Source organism: Rutidosis leptorrhynchoides, unplaced genomic scaffold, assembly GCF_046630445.1.
Source record: "Rutidosis leptorrhynchoides isolate AG116_Rl617_1_P2 unplaced genomic scaffold, CSIRO_AGI_Rlap_v1 contig111, whole genome shotgun sequence".
NCBI lineage: Eukaryota > Viridiplantae > Streptophyta > Magnoliopsida > Asterales > Asteraceae > Rutidosis > Rutidosis leptorrhynchoides.
Window position 1 is genome coordinate 87,021 of NW_027266367.1, and position 7,125 is coordinate 94,145.

The following is a 7,125-nucleotide window of genomic DNA, read 5'->3' on the forward strand; positions in this document are numbered from 1 at the left end:
CATGTTATTGTACATTATTACCTTTGATGGAGCTGCTGTATACATTATTTTGATCGGAGTACATTGACTAAAGCATGGCTCCTCCATAATTAGGAGACTTTATAAATTCAGGAAGGATTTGACTAGTTAACACATTGTGAGGTATGTAGCCAGCTCCAGGAGCTGCTGGCAAGCCTAAGAAGATTTTCCCAGCTCGAATGGTAGAAGTCCATTTCTCCAAGGAATTTATCAAGCCTTCTGTATCACCTGATTGGTGTTGGCATGTAGGACTGTCGAATAATATAACCCAAACGTAGTCGAAAAGACCTGTCTTAAGTGCACCATCTAGGTTAGGATCAGGATATTTGCACCCTGGAGCTGCACTTAAGTAAACCTTGCTGCCGCGACTGCTAAGTCCTGATAAATTCCTTGCCAGGTCAGCATAGATTTTGATGAGCCTATCGTATGGTAAAAATCAATGCCGTCCAACACCACCTGGCCTATTAAAAGAACAGAATAATCTTCTAAGTACCAAGTCTTACTAATAATTCTTTAAAGTAAATAATTTAATATGTTTTCATACAAAGAAAATGAAGCTTACGAAACTTAAAATCTAGGGAGGGGGTTACATTTATGACGTCCGCCATCAAAAAGCTACCAATCTAAAGGAAAAACCAAGCAAATAATTTATATAAATGATCAGACAACAGATTGTGATTCGTTGTCCTCTTTCAATTACAATGGAGAATTACAAAAGAAAAAATATCAAATACGAAAAAAAAAATTAATTAATTATGTCAATATCATTTCTTACCGTGGACGATTTGTCGAGTTTCCACTTGAGAAATTGTTCCAGAGATAATGAGCTACGTCTTTGCATCTGCTTCCCATTGCAGAGAGTAGTTCACTGCTAGGCCAGAATCGATGGACAGCATCACTTTGATTCCTCGACTTTGACAGTTCCTGATTCCATCGCTTACGTTTACGCAGAGTCTGTCATGTCTCCCATCCACAAATCTATCGAGGTAAGCATCTCTCACGTACTTGTAGTTGCCAGTAACACAGGTTTCCGTTAATGTTCCTTCATTCATATTTTGACCTCAGTATATGCCAATATCAGTACTTCCACAACATGTTTGAACCAGTATAATTAGTAAAAGAGTGACGATTGTCATTGGAGTTTGAGAAATTTTCATCACTGTGTTCCAACTTTTAGTGCTTTGCTGTCTAAGTTTTTCAATATCGTCTTCTGAGAAAATGCTCAGAATTAAGAACCAACTAAAAAAGACTAATGAATTTTCCACCACTCATATTAGTGAGTAGTAAGGACGTAGCTAGTATCAATAAATTTAGTAGTTGCACGTCTTATTATTGAAAGAGCACAATTGCATTTTTTTCACATGACATCCCAGTGTTAAAAAGTTCCATAACGGAGACCTATGCTACTGCTGGTCCAATTATCTTATGAAAGTGATATTGGCATCCTGGGGACAAGATGACAATGACGGAACCTTAACAAAGACCTGTGCTACAGGTAATTATAACTAAGCGAACATAACTTTCCTCGAAAAATAAAACATTGGCGATGGCTGGCGCTCGCTGTCCATTGGTAGTGCCTGTCTTCAGCTGATGATGCAAAAGATGAATCTGATTACTTGTGGGGCATTTTTCTTGGGTGGAAAGGCCACTCATCGTCCATTAATTCTGCATTCTATATCTTGGGTTAGAAAAGTTGTTTCCCCTTCTGTTTGGGAAATTACAAAAGATACTTGAATGCTAAGCTGCAATCAGTGAAAAACCCAATCCTAGTAAAGTCGCTGACGGGATGTGAAAGTCCCGAGAATTAAAAACAGGGACCAATTTGGCAATAATTAAAAACTCTGAAGAAGGAGTGAATTGAAGAATTGGCAAAGGGATTTTGATCGTAAACGGTAATATGTTATTTCTGCAGTTTCAATTCCCTTAAATTGCCCATGAGTTCAAGGATTTTCAATTAGGGTGTCGAATGGTCCTCTTTGATGGAAATTGGGGAGTTTTTATTCGCTGTTTGTTTTAGTCATTTTAAAGAAGTCATAGCTGTTATTGAGTGACGTCAAGATTATGTTAGCATCAATTCGGAGTTTCTCTCTCAACATTGTCATATGGAGGATTGAGCTTAGCTTAGATTTGTGTCAAAACTATCAATCAGGAAATGGAACTATATATATTGCTGGAATGATTATTCGAATCAGTTAGGAATGTCAGTAGCAAAAACTACATTCGTCCCAAAATACTTGTCAATATTTACACGCATATTGTAATATTGTACTGAAAAATTGAAAACTATTTTAGGACAAAGGTAATACAAAACAAAAAAGCTACTCAATTTAGATAGACTTACGGTTGAATCAATAGCAGAAGAAGTAATCAGTAATACTACCAAGTTCCAAGCCGGCCTGAAACTTGCAAATACTGTTCCGACGCTATCTGCGAGATTGAATAATTACTAATTGGCAAGAAAGTTAACTAATTCTCAGTGTTGTAGAAGGACAGGAGTATCTTGACGTTTTTTTTCCTCAAAAGCCAAATCGAAAATCTGATTGTAGTGGTCAACGAAGTGAACATGAAGGCCATCTTTCACAATGTCAGCAAGTTCATCGAAGTCCCTTTTGTTTCCTGCTGGGAGTATGATCGTCTTCACATTGTTCCTTTTTGCTGCCATTGTTTTCTCCTTGACCTGATGATCATTTCCAAAATAATTAAGATTGAAATAAAATAAAATGTGAAAGCAAAATATTCCACAACAGAGGATATCATAAATTGATAATTAACTTACCCCTCCAATAGGAAGGATTTTGCCAGTAAGTGTAACTTCACCAGTCATGGCCAGACTCCTCTTGACAGGTTTCTTCATAGCAAGAGAAAGGAACAATGTTATCATTGTGCAACCAGCACTAGGCCCGTCTTTCGGTGTGCCGCCCTCAAGAGCATGGAGAGGAAGCTTTGTGTCGGAGAAGTAGGAATTCTTTTTCCCTTTTTCTCATGCAGTATTGCCCTGGCGACAGTATGAGCGATTCTAGCACTTTCTTCCATAACCTCTCCTAGTTGACCGGTAATACATAGTTCCCCTTCTCCAATCCCTTTCTCAATCTCAATGGTCTCGATGTACGAGGTACACCCACCACTTGATGTCCAGGCAAGACCCATGGCAACACCAACAGGTGTCTGATCATCGTAGATCGGATCATCGTCAACACGGTGTTTTCCAACATAATCAGTCCAGTTTAATGTGTCGACCAACAGTACTTCCTCAACCCAGCAAGTTTCTTTGCAATCTGGAAATTCAGTGTAGGATGTTTGAATATCCACTATCATTTAGTATGTGCAGTGAATCAACATAGACGAAAGCTGATATTATTATTTCCATATTATTTTGTTTATTTGGTAATAAAAGTGAAATGCAATAAAAACATACCTTACGGTAGATCTTCTCTATATTGTTCTCAAGTGTCAGCACCCGTCTTCCCGGCAATAATTTTGTATTAAGTCAAGAAGTGCAGCATCGGTCACCTCAGCCTAAAATAAGTCAATATATAGCCAAAGTAAATAAGTATGAATTCATGGTATCATATTTTACAAAAGAGAAGAAGGAGAACCAACTAACTTGTTCAGGCTTGATATCATATTCTTCACGTATACGTTTCTCAAGATGGTCACTAGCAATTTGCATCTTCTCGTCACTTGTATACCCAGAGATAGATATTACTTCCATTCTGTCGGAGAGGAAGTCGTATATATCATAAGAATCGTTTGCCGTACAAACAAATAGAACCTGCAATAACATTTTAAGACATCAATTTATATGCAACTTAATTTAAGGCGCATGCATAATTAACACTAATCCGTCCCAAAATACTAGTTATATATGGAGGTAATGTATCTGAACTTCAGCATATATATAATTAACCTTTGATAAATCAATTGGAACTTTAAGATAGTTATCCAAGAAGTCAGCATTCTGCTCCGGATAAAGTACTTCTTTTAAAGCATATGCAGCATCTTCACATTCCAACTATCATAAAACACGGCCCATAATTTCAGAAACTTAACACCATTCAATGCAAAATCACAGTTAAATAATACACCCTCCGTATCAAAATAATCCTCCCTCATCCCAAACAATTCTAAGAATTGCATGTCGACCCCATGACCTCCAAGGTAAGAGCCAACAGGCCCTTTCTCATTTGTAGATTCATTCATATAGACATGTATTTAATCAATAATCTTTACTAGACATATGTCCAGATGAATGAATTTAGAAATGCAAATATCATGTATCTTGATACGGAGGGCAACAACAACAACAATAATAATAATGAGGAAGAAAACATCATTTCAACATTTTTCATAAATTAGAACAACCTTGTCAATTGAACTAATTAGAACAACTGGGTTAGCAGTTCCCACACTTTTTAGGCACTCCACCATCTTCACATAACTTTGGCGATTCCCCTGAACATATATAATTTGGAAGTTATTAAGTAATCTGTAGACAAGAAAAGAAAAGATACTTGTGTACTTAAGGCTTCTTTTAAAACTTACCCTGATTTCATCAACATCAGACAACCCTCCAACATAAAATCGGAAGAAATTACGGTTCAGAGCCCTTGCAATGGAACGCGCAATGCTAGTTTTTCCCACGCCCAGGGGACCATCTAGACAGATAATTTTTCCTAGTACAAAGTAAAATACCCACCTTTTTGAGTAATAATTTCAGTCGCATAAGTATGTATATATATACAAGAGTTTGAGACATTGAAGGGAAATATCACCAACCTTTTTGAGTGGTTCCCCTACGTTTTCCGGCAGCTATAAATTCCAATATTCTTTCTTTGACATTAGTCAATCCATAATGGTTTTCATCAAGAATTTCTTTTGCCCGAACTCCATCAAAATTCTCATCACTGTATATTATCCAGATTAGTAGATTACTTTTCAAAGGAATTAGCTTTTTTACCCAACGAGATATTTATGACTGATAAAAAAATGACAAATAGTACTAATATAAGTATTATATATATTGGCATTTACAAAACATTTAATTTTAACTAAATGATATAAGTCCCCAACAAACCTGTATTCTCCCCATGGCAATGCAGTCAAGCAATCAAGATAGTCTAAATCAATATAGCTAGAGCTGGCCTCCAAAAATTGAACTTTTGTAAGCTCATCTTCAATAACTTGCAAAACCTTAGGCGGACATTTTTCTTCTTGAGTTGAATTCGTTCCCTGAACTTTGCTGCATGGTACACAAAGAAATTTGTTTATTTTTGCCGCATTCGGAAATCAATAAAAAGGTTTTGCAATATCAGATCAGGATGAAGTCATGCAAACCTAGCAGTGCTGTTTTGCCAGTATCAGATTCCTGCACCTGTTGTGTAAACACAGATATTAAGTATTTTAAGATTTAGGAATTAGGATGGAAGGAAGAAGGCAAAATAGAGAAAACGGGTACCTTCTTAAGCTGCAATTCAGTCGACAAGTTATGATCACGCTGCAGACAACTAGGCTTTTCTTCAATGAATTTTGAATTTTTTTCCTAACCACAGTTTATAAAATTAAAGGTCTAATTAATGAAAACCAAACAATTATATATAGCCAACCAATGGTTAAGGCATCGCCTCCTGTTGAGATCGCGACGATTCGAGTATACTATCAATGTATACTTCGAATATTATTGTCAAATAATATTGACAAATATACTCAAGACACACTTAATTAATCACTCACACTTGACTAGCTTACAACACTCTCTAATGTGCTAGTGCTCACGCCACTCACTCTCTATCACAAATGAAGACTTGTTTTTTATTTGTAACTTGTAGCTTTATTGAGTAAGTGTGTATACAAGAGAGGTTTAGAGATTTTGTGGATGGTTTGGCCAAATGAGGCCACCTCCTATTTATACTACTCCACCTCCTCAATGAACGGTGGAGATTTATCTAAATGGATGGCTATGATCTAATCTCTAGAGTATTCTGTACACTTCTACATATTTATCTCCTACTCTATACTTATCTAAGTACATAGTAGATTATTCTAGAGGAGTCTTACAAGTATGGATAACTATCTAGACTTTTCTATATATATTAATTTATTTATTTTTTATAATCTAGATGTCTCTTAATAATTAATGCTAATCTCAACACTCCCCCTTAGCATTAATTATCATACGTCATACTCTTTCTTGAAACTACTCCAAGTTGTTGTCGAAACTGCTCGAATTTTGGTACGTTTAGGCCCTTGGTGAAAACATCGGCTATATGTTCTTGAGTCACCACTTTCTTCATTTGAATCTCTCCTTTTAAGACCTTTTCTCTGATGAAGTGGTAGTGGACTTCAATATGTTTAGTTCTTGCGTGAAACACAAGGGTTTTTGCCAGTTGGATCGCCGATTGATTGTCGCAATGAAGAGTCACTGCCTCCTCTATTAGTTGATGTAGATCCTTCATTAGTTGTATAAGCCATGCACTTTCTTGAGCTGCTACTGCCGCCGCCCTATATTCCGCTTCTTTTGTAGATAATGACACCGTTGATTGTCTCTTGCTACACCATGAGATGGCTCCTGATCCAAGACGGAACATATATCCATTCGTTGATCTCCGAGTATCATGATCTCCGACATAATCAGCATCGCAATATCCAATATCCGGCATGGCTCTTCTTTCTTATATAAAAGGCCATAATCAAGCTTGCCTTTTATGTACCTTAGAATTCGTTGAATTGCTTGTAGATGTGGTTTCTTCGGATTCTGCATGTATCTACTCATCACTCCAACCGCATGCGTAATGTCGGGTCGAGTCAAAGTAAGATATATAAGACTCCCAACTAACTGTCTGAACATAGTTGGGTCTTCCAAGTCCTTTCTCTACAGCGCAAAACTTGACATTAACTTCCATAAGAGTGGTACTTGGCTTGCAATCAAGCATTCCGAATTTTCCAAGAACATCCCTTGCATATTTTTGTTTTCCTAAAAATAGCCCTTGCTTTGTGTGTTCTACTTCTAGGCCAAGGAAGTGCTTCAACTCTCCAAGTTCTTTCATTTGAAATCGAACTGACAGATTTTCTCTTATTCGGCGTATCTCATCATCATCATCTCCGGTGATG

At 36.9% G+C, this 7,125-nt stretch overlaps 2 pseudogenes; both read right to left on the reverse strand.

Moving 5' to 3' along the window:
• Positions 1-67: 67 nt before the first annotated feature.
• LOC139881087 (acidic endochitinase-like) lies at positions 68-1,671 on the reverse strand (annotated as a pseudogene).
• An 820-nt stretch (positions 1,672-2,491) lies between these two features.
• On the reverse strand, positions 2,492-6,674 carry LOC139881088 (lon protease homolog 1, mitochondrial-like; annotated as a pseudogene).
• Positions 6,675-7,125: the final 451 nt, after the last annotated feature.